We start from the raw sequence: 15,777 nt of genomic DNA, 5'->3' as shown, positions 1-15,777 counted from the left end.
AGCACATATATTTCACTGTTTTTGTAAATGCCGTTGAAATATTGCCAACAGTGTTTTCATTTTGATCCTCTCCCCAGTAGAGGCTTGGAGTAGCTTACATCAGTGAGCACTGCACGCGGACCACAGGCAGATAGCACCATGCATGACAATGAGCCACATGTCTGCCAGATGCCATTAGAAGTAAGGGAAGGAATCACAAGGATTCTTGGATTCACAGACTTGCAAATAAGGGATTTTTTCTTATTATTTTGGAGCAGATTTTGTTCTTTTTTATTCTTTTACTGGATTCACATTTAGAGTGATGGATAAGTCTCAAAACCCACACAATCAGGAATTATTAACTGCTTTAACTCCAGCTGTCATAGCAAAAAGTACACAAGTTATGTCGCTCCACTTATCTTGTGATTCCTTTCACTCAGGCATTTCTAAATGAATGTCTTATTGCTTTAGCTTGACCATGTCAAGTACAGGAGTATACTGTGTATGAAGGGAGATGAAGAATGTAGATCTACCATAAAGCCCAACAAGCCTAACAGATGATGTCAGGTGTAAGAGGCCAGTGATATGTTGTATTTTAAGAAGTGGTATGAGGCAGCTCCAAAGTGTCTACACTGTGGCTTCATGTAGCGTAGCAGCAGCTTCTTTAAGCTTCACACAGTCACTGCTCTGTGTGTGTTGGTATCTGCTACACATAGAAAGTATCACTTTGTGCTCCTGACCACAGGCCACCTGGTAGTACTGAAGGGAGCTACACACATCCCCAGCCTATACGAGCTACTAAAAAATGAAATGATTAGTTTGTATAGAGAGGTTTATGAAGTGAAATATAGGAGGGAACATATTTGTGCTTTCAATCAGATAATTCCAATGTTGAACAAATTGAATAAGAATAGTGCAATTTTAGAGCACAGGAAGGGTAACATAATATAACAGCTGATTGGTACTAACTCTGTTACTGTAGAGAGACAGGGACGAATATGAGAGGAAGCTATTTGTTGATTATTAGGAGGGCCATTATCTTTGACGAGTTGGATCTCCTGCGGTCCACAGAAAACATTACAAGACCTTGTTTATAGGAGCCACACAGTATGCCCACAAACCTCCCAGCATGATAATGACAATCCCATCCTGTTTGTCCTCAGAGATACAATGAAACACACAAATGGACAAATGAAAACAACTGGTATGAAACAAAATTTAAGTTTATGAAACATGTTACCTTTCTTCTTTATCATCTTTCACTAAATCAGACTAAGAGTCTACAGACTAGCAGCTCTGTACGGCTACACGCAGACACAGCAGTGCTTTAAGCTAAATGTTAACGTTGGCATGTTAGGCAGGTTGTGTAATGTTTATCGTGTTCACCATTTTTGTTTAGTGTTTGGCATGCTAACACTTTAATAAATAATATGCAATTAACATAAAGTACAGCTGGGAAGGATGGGAATGTTATTAGTTTTGCAGGTATTGAATCATGAATTTTGACTTAATTATGGTGCCAGATGAAAAGTCAGGGGATAACTAAAGCTATTATAGTTCATCCTTAGGGGAACATGAATGCCTGAACTAAATTCCATGGCAATTCATCTAGTAGATGTTCTAGTAGAATACTTTGACCTGCTGGAGGCACTACAGAAGGAGACATCCTCTGGCCACCATGGATATGTGTACCAAATTTTATGGCAAATCTAATCCTCTTTAAAATATTTAATTAAACCAAAAATGTCAACCTTTTGGTGGCGCTAGAGGTAAAGTCAGGGGATCATCAAAGTCAGTAGCATCTATCCTCTGGGCACCATTAATTTTTCTTTTATTAGTATTATTGTGAATCACTGTGGCGTTGATGACATAGCGATGACATAGCGAGTGAAAAACACACATTAAAGCACATTCTACAACTTGACCAATTACCTGAATTCTATTCTGTATATTACATATTTTCAGTGGCACAAAGCAATTTACTTTTGCAATGGGAATAACATACAAAAAACCCTGCACTGTAAAACGAAAATGTTGTGAAAACTCAAAATTTCAAGGCAACTTACTGCACTAGATTTTTGAGTTTTGAGGCCAACTCAAACTCCTACGTTTTGAAAATAGTTCAGCACAACTAATAATGTTTTGTTCAAATAATTAACTTTCATATGCTGTGCCAACTAATAATGTTTTGTTTAAATAATTTATCTTTCATAGATGTAAAAACTTAAAATCTTAAGTTTCACATACTAAATAATTCAAAAACAATCATGTCAACTAATTATCTTTTGTTCAGATAATTAACTTTTGTGTGTAAAAACTAAGTTTCGACTTCTAAAAAAGGCCCCCGTGCAAAATAGGGGCCCATCTAAAGCTGCTGATCTTGCATCACTTGACATAAAAGGGGCCACTAGTGAAGTGACGCCCGCCGCAGAATACTGGCTGAAGGAAGCCTATTACTGCTCAAAGTCTAACACTGCAAAACTCCAGTTCTTCTTATCAAACGTAACAGTCACTTACCTCATGGTTACAAATGTAAACCAGCACAACAATGACAATTACCAGGCAACAAAACATTACATTCTAAGCAGACACGTTTAATAAACGGAATTCATAAAGTTACATTTGTATTTCGAACAAACTGCAAACTTTTCAGCAAAGTTTGACACAACCATTTACTGCCTTGCATCATGGGAATTGACCAGCCAATGAACCACCTGACTGCAGTACGCAAATCGGAGTTCAAGGCATAGAGCAGGCCGAAAAGGTAGGCAACTGAAAACCCTGCAGAACTGCCCAGGAAACCCTGTTTTAGCGTGGAGCATGAAAAGAGTAATTGACCTGGCCTCAATTTGAGTCTAACTACAATTTCAAAGTGACGCCACCATACATTTTGAAGTGAGACCAACTTATCACAATAAACTTAATACAGTGAGTTGAAGTAACTACTTTAACAAAGTTTATAATGCAATTATGTGTTTTTTGTTCTGTTTAATTGAAAATCAAAGTAAGATGAGCAATTTCAAGTTCTCGTTTTTACGTGTGTAAACAATACAACATGGCTCTTACAAAATCCTCTTTTCAATACACAAAGTGCTCTGAAAGTTGTGGAGAAAGGGCACTCATCTGAGAGATTTGTTACTATCATACCTGCAGTTTAGTCTTTAACAATCACAGATAATCGCATATACCACATAATATATGTGATGTGTTTTATCATCTTAATTTTCTTAACAAAGCTCTTCTGTAACAGAGATAAAAGATCTTTGGCAAAAGTAGAGCATCCTAACTGCCATGGATGCAATAATGATACAGTATCACAGATAATAATTAGCATACTGCCTTATCTTTATATATGTAAATGCTCTCAGGGAGCAGCGGAAAGACAGCGATGAGGATATATCGCTTAGCTGCTAATCAGCACCATAGGGCTGAGAAATACCTCTTTGGTTTTCAAATTAATAAGCCCCTGGAGGGTCTTCTCCTGCTGCCTCTTTGGAAAAAGAGGTAGAACAAGTCTGAAATCGAGGCAATGCCACCCTTCTGCTTGGAATCTGAAGCGATGAACCTTCTTATACGAAGCCTGGTCCTGCACATCAAAACACTTGAAAAGTATTGTAGAGAAGAAAATGCTAAACTGGCATCTGAGAGACAAGAAACTAAAGTGAAATCAGAGGTCCTCAGGAGGCTTCCTTCACCAGTCTTTCCTAACTGTCTTCAAAATATCTATGCTCATTTTTAAATTGACACTGTGATCACATATCTCCCCCACTACCATTCACACAACATAATGCAGATGTTGTTGCTTGGGGCATGAATATAGAAAATCTTTGCAAACTGTCAAGCCAACATGCCTATTTTTGACATTTTAGTGCGGCTGTGCACAGATTAGATGTTCTTTTTAGACCTAGAAGTAGTTTACAGTATTTAGAAGGCAGTTGAAGCTTTCCAGACTCTATGTTTGTCCCTGATATATTTAGTGTGGTGTTGGGTCACTGGCTGCTGTGTGGTTTCCAACATGATGACATGATCACTGAATACGAACACATACACAGTCAAAAATGAAAAACATGAATTTAAAACATGACAAAAACTGAAAGCAGTGGAATGCTTGATTAACACGCACTGTAAGTATAACACAAACAGTATTTAAAACAAGTCATGTCAACCAAATCAGAAGCAGAATAGTTATATCAGTAAAATGTTGCTGTAACGGTAAGCCTTTGCTTAATGCTTCTGGAAATAAAGCACTGCCTAAGGCAATGGAGGCCATAAGGGTTAAAGCCATTTTACATAATTCAGAAAATAAACAGACAAGATAATACATTTGTATAGAAAGAAAGAAATGTTTCTTCTTCTAATTGGACAAAGCATTTTGTGATCCCTTCAGAATGACCTCACAGCCCTAGGATGAGAAGCAATAATGTAGGCTATTAAATGAATAATTCAACATTATGGCAAACATGCTTATCCACTTTATCTTTGAGTGTTAGATGAGATTATTGATGCACTGTCATTGTTGTGTGGTAAGTATGTAGTTCGAGCAAGGGGGGCGATTAGCTTAGCTTAGCATAAAGACTGGAAGCTGGTGGAAAACATCTTCTGTGTCTCTGTCTAAAGGTTAGAAAAAGCAGCACAAACGCCCTATCTCGCAATGTCCACGGAAGTGAAAAATGTGTGTATCCACCCCCTGATTCAGATCCACTCCAAATGTAATGAGTTCTTCCTTGGCCCATGCTACACCCTTCCACCAAGTTTCATGAAAATTATTTTCCATAACCCTACTGACAAACAAACCAACCAATAAACGGACAAACCTTCTTGGAGATAACTAAAAAAATTTTTTTTGTGTACACATTTTTCGAAAAGGTATAAATGCTGGTAAGTCTAATTTTGAACTTTGGAGTGGCTAGCTGATTCCCCCTGCTTCAAGTCATTATGCTAACTAACTTGAGCTAATCACCTTGGTTCCAGCTCTGTGCAGCACTTAAAGTACAGACATGAGAGTGTTTTCATTTTTCTCATCTAACTCTTGGAAATGTCAAACTATTCCCTTAAACTTTTCAACTGCAGTCTACCTATCAAGCAAAACATTTCAATAGCTGTTATCACACTGCATACTTGCACACAAAAAGCACAATGTCCAAGAGTTTAGAGATTTGTCCCTACAGACATGCAATTGTCATTGTTAAATGTACATTACAGAGTCAGACTAAGCTGTGAGTGTTTTAGCCTCATAAGAGTCTGGAGACAGAGAGATTTCTGTGAAAGCTCCAATCTCTCACTCCCAGCTGTCCAAAGCTGGCCTTTAGAAAAAGTCTTATTGGAGAACACTGATAGACAGAATGGAAGCAGCTCAAATGTATGAATCTCTTGAAAATGAGTCATTTCATGCGTAATTGGCTGTTTGTGTGTTCTTTTTTTAGTGTCTACCTCACTGCTGAAAATATATGAAATGTTTTTTAAAAGAACATATAATATTACTCTGGCTGATAATTATTTTCAAAGTCAATTAAAATATTTAATCGTGATTAATCACATGATTGTACATAGTTAACTCGTGATTAGCCAGCATGTGGTATTTCAGGTTCAACATACTCTGGTGATAACTCAATTCACATCAACAGTAGGCTACATACAAATAACTTTAGTCTTGTCGAGAGAACTGGAAGGGCTTTGGAACTGAACCTTCCATTCAAAAGACCCTTTTCTTCATTCATTTCTGCTCAAGGAGGTCTATTTCTGCTAGCCATCCACAACATTACTGCTGCATCGCTTTCTGATTTCCTAAATTACGGAGCAGCCCAAGGCCCAAATCACACATGCGTTAATCGTGCAACAAAAAAATCAGTACCATTTAAAGGAATTTGCGTTAACTCGTTATTATTGCGTTAATATTAACAGCCCTAGTACAAACACATCAAATAAGTTACTGTCAGGTTACTGAGGAAAAAATGACATGTATATGTTATGGTCGGTTGGTAGGTAGGATGGAATTTATAGCCTACAACTCAACACTGACTATTTATGACCATAATGCAAATTGCTAATTAAGGAGGAATGTAAATGCATTGCTGTACTCTAACTTAGGTGGCTGCTAAGGAAAAAAAACACATACAACTGCATCAGACAGATTTCAAACACTCCAAATGCGGCTGTTTCCCACATGATGACATCAGAGACATTCATGAATTCATTAAAACACTGTGAAAACAATGCAATGTCTGTAAAATAGACAGACACTTAATATTAGAGGTCTTTGATGTACAGAGGCAAGTGTCCTCTGAACAAATAATCAGTTCTCTCTAGCACTGCCTACTTACACATACACACAAACAAGGTGCTGTGTGCTTTTAAGCCTCCAGTCAGCTTTCAGAACTCCCACCACTGAGAACAAAAAGCAGGCAGCACTTTGTTCCAGATGCTCAGGGTGGTGTGGTCTGCGTCTGCCCATCACACATTGTTTGTGTGTGTGTGTGTGTGTGTGTGTGTGTTTCTGCATCCATACTGTAGGTGTTTGTGTGTGATGGTAAATGGATGTATGCGAATAATGCTCTGTGGTTGATCTCTCCTCATGACTGGAGTGAGGAACAGGCAGCACAGGGAAATATTTGAGTTGGTTGACTACACTGCAGCAAACACACACACACACACACACACACACACACACACACACACACTGCACTCACTGTGGTTTTGCAACTGCTCAAGATTTACTATGGGGACTTCCAGACTTGCGCAGCAGGTTCAGTACTGGGCCTTGTGGGTGACTGCCAATCAATATGACACTAACTTTGGATAAAGATTTTTTCAGGTCTGAGATTAAAAGGCCATTTCCCCCCCATGAGCAGTCAGCATGAAATGACTGCAAATTATGGCCTACATGTATGTTCTGCCCTCACATTTCACCATAGACTGTATGAAATATTTCACAAACGTCTTATGTTTTTATTCTCAGAGAACTATTGTGATTATTTCATGTTCATGTTGCGCTTAAGATCATGGGTTAAATTCACAGTTTAGATAAAGGATAAAGGAAAAATTTAACTCAATTAGACATTCATTAAATTTACATTAAAATGAATAATGGACGCATATTATGAACATTATACATTCAGTCATGATGCTTTACTTTGTTAAAGACTTGCTTTGTTGTCAAGTTCCTTCACATTGATTCATTTCTCACAAATCAGCTTTTCATACCAGTGTTTTGCCATGGCAACCAAATATTACTGAAAAGGACACTTCTTTGAATTAATAATCAATTAACATATAAGATAAAAAAAACATAGAGAAAACAAGACTCTGCTCTAAGAAGGCTTGGCTCGCTGCAGTAACAAAGAACACACAATAAAGATTATAGATATAAAAATAAAATATGAACAGGGCGTGCATAATCATTTGGAGGCCTGGGCAGAGGGACACACACACACACACACACACACACACACACACACACACACACACACACACACACACACACACACACACACACACAATACATCAGCCTGAAGTGAAAGGCTGGTGTGTTTGGAAGGACAGCCTGCTCCTTGCTCCCATGCTACTGAAAGTTATGTAACATGTGACTGGAATGCATTAAGGTATTTTACAGTAAATATTTTAACATGTTTGCTGAATCTGGGCAATGGGATTGCAATGCAATGATCTCTATACATAAACCAAAGACAACCTTCTATACTTCAACAACCACTGTTAGTGTTGACCACCTTCCCTTTTATGGAAATACAGTTTTGCAACAATGTTTAAACCAGTAATACAAAGTGCTACTTTAACTTTACAGACAAATCTCAAGCTTACATCCAGAGATACCACAAAAGTTTAACATGTCACAGCAAACACAATGTGGAGAACTAAGTGAAGTACAAACCACCTTTATTCCATCTGTGGTATTTAAAGGAGATTATAAAGCATTGAGTGACCTAATTTCTTTGAAGGATTACTCTTTAAAATGATTCAAATGACACAATATTACAGTGCTTCTAAAGAGGGATTTGTCTCATGTCCACACATCCCACCACCATTTGATCAACTTAACCTCTATGAAGAAAAAACATCATAAACTCTTAAAACTTCCAGGTCATTCTTGCAGAGGAGGAGCATAATACTGTACATGGCTCCTAACTGCCTCCCCTCACCACTTTCTGTCAATTAGCGGTGTCAGGTTTCTGTCAAATAATCACCCAACACTTTTACCCTGTTCTTACAAGACTTTGTTTCTCAACCTGGAAGGCTCTGTATAACCAACAAGCTGAAAAAAAGAAGGGAAAGATAACAGCACCCTATAAATCCTGCCTGAGGAAAACAACAATCAAGGCGCATATATGTTGACACGGAGCAGTACTTAATATCCCGATTCACCTGTACATTTTCAAGTGCCTTTCACGAACGATATGTGAAATAAGCAGCTGAGACAATGACACAATCAATTTGCAAATACCAGTAACATCAGCAACATTCATAGCAACAGGGCGTATATTTAGCCCCTGCTTGTCCTGTGACATAGTCATGCATGCCTGACACCCAATCTCGGCACCAAAAGACACGACGGAAACTCAAAAAGAGCCTAAAAATAACTGTCTCAAGTGACACAAAACTAAGTGCCATGACTCAATGAAGGGTAGCATACATTACTGTCAATAAAATTTTCAGTATCGCTAAATGCCTTCTAATGACAAATTTAACCATATCTCTGAGTCTAAATAAGAATGCAGCAGATCTGTTGGTAAGTAATGTAAAAGGCATTGGAAATTGGGAGACTTTTACTTTTTACTTTCAAAATCAAAGCCATGTTTTTTATGTTTTAAATTAATTACCGCATGACATAAACACTTATCATTAAATCTAAAACAACATTTAAAAATAATTTGTTGTCTCCTCATGTTATCGAGATTAGAGATGACAAAATAGACTTTGTCAGATTAGAGTTTTGTCTTCCGTTTCACACTTTTCAACATGTCAAAAATCTATTTTCACACCATAGTTCCATTACATTCTGGTCATATCTCTGCTACATGCTGTTGCAAAGCCAAGCAGCTCGACCCCTTGTTTACTTAGTGCATATATATTCAGCTTCACTTCAGCCTACTTTGTTAGTCATGCTCTGATTTAGTATGCCAGCCCATACCTACAGTATATTGAAGAACCAACAGCCTTGGACACAGTATGTCTCCAAAAGTTGTTGGCCAAAGAAAAGAGTGGCTTTATGTTGGGCAGTAAAAAGGCTACAGATGGCAGTGATGCTGTTTGTGATGACATTTCCACAAGCACTCCCGAAGACTTTCCTGTGCCTCTTTAACAGTAGTTGTGTGATTAAAATGCGTTAGCCATACTGCTAGGGTGCTTTCTGACTTTAAATTAATAATGTATTACACAAAGAGACATAAAGAGGAGTGTTTCTTTTTGTCTTCCATTTACGTAAAGTCTACCATTTTGCTACAGCCTAATTACCCATTATATGTATGAACCGGCATCAGCTGAGTTTTACTAAATCTGTATCAAAGATCATTAAGTTACAATCATTCAACTCTTAGTCTCGCTTTGCCAGACCTTCTGGCACTGCGGAGGAGGGTCTGGCTAGCCCACATAGCATTTTGGGATGGGAGAAAAACGTGCTCTGGTTAATTGGCATTTCTTTAAACCAATCACAATTGTCATGGGCGGCACTAAGCGCCCGACAGAGCCACGGTGCCTCTGCAAAATAGCCTCGAGAAGGAACTTGTTTTGGTGGAACGTATACCTTCAAAATATGTTTTAGTTGTGCAACAGAAAACTCAGATTGGACAGATAGTCTAGCTAGCTGTCTCCATTTACCCTGCAGAGATCTAAGGAAAGGTTAACCATGGTCCCCATAAATCAACCGGAGTTTAAAATTCCAAAACAAAGAAAGCAGAAGGTAACGGACATCCGGGCAAAAAGAGCGTGATACGGCAGAATTTCTGGCAGGGAATATACCTGCAATTCATATTGGACAGGGACATTTTCTGATTGGGCTGTTAAGAATTGGGAATGAAACAATCAAGTCTAGATTGTCCTTTTAATGCTTGCTGAAAATATGTGGGGAATTGTTTGATATAGTACATGAAATATTGAGTCAAGTGCCTTGTACTGAACAACATGATACAATATGATGCATTATGATTGGAGGCAATGTACTGTATTTGTCAACCATGCTGTTTATGTACTATAGTGGCCATTTGTTTTGAGGTATACGTTGTCATGTGGTCATTTAGTTATAAAAGGCAAAGCCGGGTTAGCTCAGTTGGTGCTGCATATCATTCCCTCTCTCTCTCCCCTTTCATGTTTTCATCTGTCCTGTGAAAATAAAGGCCTAAAAATGCCCCCAAAATAAATAAAGACATATCACATGTGAAACACACAAAAAAGCATTTCCAGAAAAACCAAACTCCAACCAGCTCAAAGCACTTAATTAAGCACATTATTAAATGAAATAAAGACTATTCACACTTCACTAAACTGGTAAACGTGAGGTCCATATAAGGTTGAATTTTATAAATGCATTACAATTGATATACAAGACTTGAACTCTCATTAATTATTAGGGCAGTCTTGAGACACTGTAATTTAATGTAGCATTAAACTGTATTATACAAGTGAGCAATAGAGACATAATGGCATAAACCTAGAGTAGTTGTACCCAATAGACTGTATAGGAGCTTCGGTTCTGCTCTGCAGTGGTTAAGGCAAACTCAAAGATACCCACAAGACAGATTTTTATCCATACATCAATTACCAGAATACCCATAGTGATTTATGTTAACTGAAATTGTTTAATATACACAATTGTCGATTATGCAAAATGTATCATGCTCAATTAATCTCAGCTGCAGTGAGTGTCTTGCGGTGTAAGCATATTAAATCATAGGTCACATGAGCTTGAACAAAAGTAGAAACACATCACCATTGCAATGGTTTTGACTCATGAGAGATTAATAATAAAGTCCAAAGATTTGCAATGGAGACGTAATGAATGTTTTATTAAAGTTGTTTTTGAAGCGCAACATGTTTATTGGATTTGATACATTTCAGTCATTCATTGGTGGTATGCAGTACGGCCAAGCAGCTTAAGCAGAGGCCCTGCAGCAGGTATGTGATCACTGAAGGATACATCAAAAGTGATCTTACCATTGCCATCCAGTCTAGGGACCAGAGGTATCTCCATAGCATTAGACATGCACTATAGTAATTATATAAGTAGAATTATTATTATTATTATTATTATTATTATTATTAATATTATTATTATTATTATTATTATTAGTAGTAGTAGTAGTAGTAGTAGTAGTAGTAGTAGTATAATACATTCTGTTTAACCTAGAGAAACAATCCACCCTTGTCGGAGGAACTTCAGAATATCCTTGTCATTCCTTGTCTCTTCATTATTTCTGTGTGTGCCATCTTGTGGTAAAATAGAGTTACTACAACATAGGTTTGGTGTCCATGATGGTAGGCAATGCAAAACAAGGGATTCATTCATTTCGTCTGCAAGCTTAGTTCTTTTCAATGTGATGGAGAGTTGAATTGAATTGAAGGCAGAGAGAAGAGACAACTTCTTTAAGAATATAAAGAGAGACAGGAAGTCTCTTTCTTCTTGCTGTGAAGTTATGATTATATAATCATCACTGATAATAATCACTTATTTTATGCCTGAACACCCTTTGGTTAATGTTGATCACACAACATGACATGGACCACACATTAAGTTTAAGGTTTTAGGCGAACAGGAAACATGTTTTATATTGCAGGGCGGTAATGGCGGCACATATATCAATTTAACATACAGTATATCTCATGTCTGTTGCTCCTACAATAGAATGCAAATCAACCACATGCATAAAGACAGCCAGCCTGCTGAAACAGTAATTCATTGCTCCTATAAGCCCCACAGAGTATAATATTTAGCCAATACATGTTTCATAATTTTTTACGTAAAGGAAATACTGGCAGCGTACTCTGAGACCACCTGAGAGATCTGAAAAATCAATCCAGTCAATCCATGAAGCTAATATGCTACATGGCCCATTTGACATACATGCTGGTGTCTTTCAAACTAAATGAGGATTTACAATCGTGCACACACTCGTTTGTTACAGTTGTAACATTCAAATTCACCAGCAGTTCACAGTGCTGGAATATGACATGATTGGCTCACACACACTGCTAATCATGCTTTCTGCCAGATTGTCTTACTCTATTAAAATCATTCATGTTGGACTGATTATGCTCATTGTTCTCCTCATAGTGTAACATTACTGAGAACAATAGCATCCAATGATAAGTTACAAATTCTCTTACTTTACAAAATCATGCTAGCAGTAGCACACTTATCAAAGTCATGCTTTGGTAGGAAGTGGATTCTGAATCAGTGCTGACTTAACAGACTCAAACTACACAAACACTAATCATCAAATGCTGGCAAATAAAGAAGCATAGGAAAAACTGGCTACTTTGCGACATTTTTCTAACATTTTTTCATGGTGGATTTAGACAAAGTTAGAACAGTTAAAACAAACAACATTAAATAAATATAGTATAAACACAACACTGAGTTGGTATGACGAGCCTGTTAGCAAACCATTGCCTTGTATTTACTGTACACATCCAGCAGACATGAAAGAAATATCAGCCTTCATTTGCAGTCTTGTTCCAGGCCACCTGACAAGTGATGTCCAATATTCACTCTCCTTTTAGCTCTATTCTAGTTTCCACCAACACCTGAAAACAACATTTGGCTCATAAGCTGCTTAATGCTGCACTATGTTCACCAGCTGGACCCTAACGCTGCCTGTCTGCAGTTTGATGCTTGGCAGGTAATGTCCAGACGGTTTATCAAAGCTGCAGCTGGAAACGTGGTTCATGAAATGGTGAGAATGAAGCAAAACAATAAAACTGTGAGCCTTAAAATCAAAAGATGCTAAGCCATTCTGCAGAGCTTAGGGGGGTTGCAAAGTTGGGTGAAACGTATCTGTGGGTTCATCACTATGGGCAACCCCTTTCACATTACACATTTGAACAATTGTTAAGATAAAAATATTGATTAGTGCAGCTAATTTTTTTTTTTTAAGGTGAATGCACCATTTATTTTTTTAGCATGTGCTGTACATGCTTGTGCATGCTGGAGGACGTTCACAGGCAAACTGCATATAATATGGTTCAACAAATGATTGTGTAAGCCATCTATCAGTATCCATGGTGATGGATGTTTCCTCAGAGAGTGGCAAGTGAGTTCCACAGTTTACCTGTTTATTTCTACTCTGCCATTAATGTGGAGTGGCCTCCACAGCTATGACAGCAACTTTTTACAGAGTGACTCTCTGCAGTGAAGTGCTAGTGAAGGATCAATTTGGAAAACAGCGAAAACACGGGAGGCAATTGTTTATGAGGAAATGGTATGGCATCATGGTAGGGCCTTACCGTCCATTTACACTTATGTGCTATGGTTTTATGTTTTTTATAATTTCCCTTTCTCATTTTTATGACTATGTATTTTTATCTTTTATCTCACAGGGCATGTGGACTATTTCATATATCTGGTGCAATATTTCATATCTGGTGCAGTATTTCATATATCTGGTGCAATATTTTACATATCCTTTGTTGTATGTAACTTATTTACTTTTGTGTACCACTGTTCTGTCTGTGGCTATGAACGGTTTTAAGTTAATTGCAGAGAGCTGTCTTTGAGCCGAATAAGCATATTGTTGCCTTTTTGCTTCCCACGTCTACCTGTCATCTGTCACTAAAATAACATTTGGACAGCATATTTTTGTATGACTGCATAGAGTAAGAAAGCATGTTCTGTCATGGTTAACCATTACTGTGGCCAACATAACTTCTCATGGATTGTGTCAGTGATTCTTTAGCAACATACCCACTAATAAACAACATGTCAATGTTCACTTGACACAATCATCACTGATGAGGTGCTTTGTATTGGATGTGTTACTATATAAAGCTGAGTGCAGGTGACAACAACTATTATACACTTCCCATAAAATGACCTGACATTTACACTTACATTAATAATACTTACAGTTTGTGAAAGTGAAGTTGATGATCTTTTTCCCCAAACCACCTTCCAATACTGAAGTGTCTTTAATCCAGATGTGTTTAAAGCTCCTCTTTAGATTAATCGATTAGCAGGCCAGCGGGAGCGGGCAGGGAGAGTGGTTGCTGCTCACTCCGGTCCATCTCTTGATTGAATTTCCATTGTGGTGCAATTGTATCACCAGGTACTCTGACTACAGAAGAGAGAGGACACAGGTCACCACACTCGACAGGGTTCCACTTTCCTTGCAGTCTGAGGGGCCTCTATCAGCGGCAGAGAATTGGCAGGCTTAGCACAAAAGCTCTCTAAAGCTCCCATAAGAGAGACACGCTAAATTATTCTGGTACTATGTACAACAGTGGCCTTTCACACACAGGTAAACACCACAACAAACACACACATGCCACAACATACCATAGACAATATGTAAAATGTTACCTGATCTGACACGTAGAAGCTTTGTAGGAAAAAAATACACAAGAAAAAATATTTATCATAGATCTGTCTACTGTGATGTGTTGAATGAAGGACACTGGATAGCCGCTGTTAACTTGACAGAAATGCATAATTCAGAAAGGCCAGACAAGAGTATCACGTGTAGCCTGGTTCTTACAGCCATTAGGTTACACTGAGAGGGGATGACTGGCAACAGTGAATGACACGATCTTCCTAAAATTGACTTCATGTGAAATGTATGAACACATTTTTCTTTATTAGTAATCTTTTTTTTATGTCATGTGCTTGGTGTTAATGTAACAGGCTACATAGGAACACCAAATTCTCATTATCACTAATAAGGATGCCAAAACAGAGTTATGCTGAAATTAAATAGCACTTGGGAGTAGGAAAGCATTAAAATGCATCTGGATTATGAAATGAAGACACTTAATGTGACAACAGTTGGTGTATTGACAAATCTCAGAATCCAATTTACTGACAGTGTTTACTTATGTTTTTGCCCTGAAATGCAATAAAGGCTTCAGAAAAACACTTCAGAAATAATTGTGCAGTTTGGGTGTAGCTCTGTAATAGCTTTTTAAGTATCTGGTCCCTCTGAGCGTGGTTTATTTTTGAGGCTTTCTTCAATTATTCATGGTAATTAGATCAATTATTTCATTTGACATGAGAAGTTAACAGACACTACACAAGAAGAAAGAAAGAAAAAAATAGGAAAAGCAGATTCATGGATCAAGAGGAAGAATCATTTTTCAGCAATGTTGTCCCTGTCTACCCTGTTGGAGACACAACCAAACTTTTTAGGGCTTACTTTGACTTTATGCAATTTTATGTATGATTTGAAAAATGAAATTCCACTGAATTGAATTGAATTCCACATTCAGTATGCAGAATGCTCCCAAACTAATTGAATAGTGTGTATTCACCAGACTTTCAGCTAAAGTCATTACCCAATGGTTTGTGCTGATGCAATATGTGTATCTCATTATTTTTATTTTAACACATGCCGCCCTTTTCCCTTTAAGAATGTCTCTGTTTTTTAGGCTCCTTACAAGTAGGCAACATTGTGCTTGAACTCCACTTTCCTAATTGTAAACACTTAATGTACTACTTGAAATTATTAATGTAAACGCATATCTCTGTTTAAACATAATGTGATCACCATGCTTCAGAGTACAGCTGTATCTTTGCAAGGCTAACACAGTGTGCTGTGTTTGTTTAGCTTGCCTTTGTTTATTCCCACCTAAGGAAAAAAAAAA

This window comes from Perca fluviatilis, chromosome 12 (assembly GCF_010015445.1).
Source record: "Perca fluviatilis chromosome 12, GENO_Pfluv_1.0, whole genome shotgun sequence".
Taxonomy (NCBI): Eukaryota; Metazoa; Chordata; class Actinopteri; order Perciformes; family Percidae; genus Perca; species Perca fluviatilis.
Note: the sequence above shows the minus strand (reverse complement) of the source record.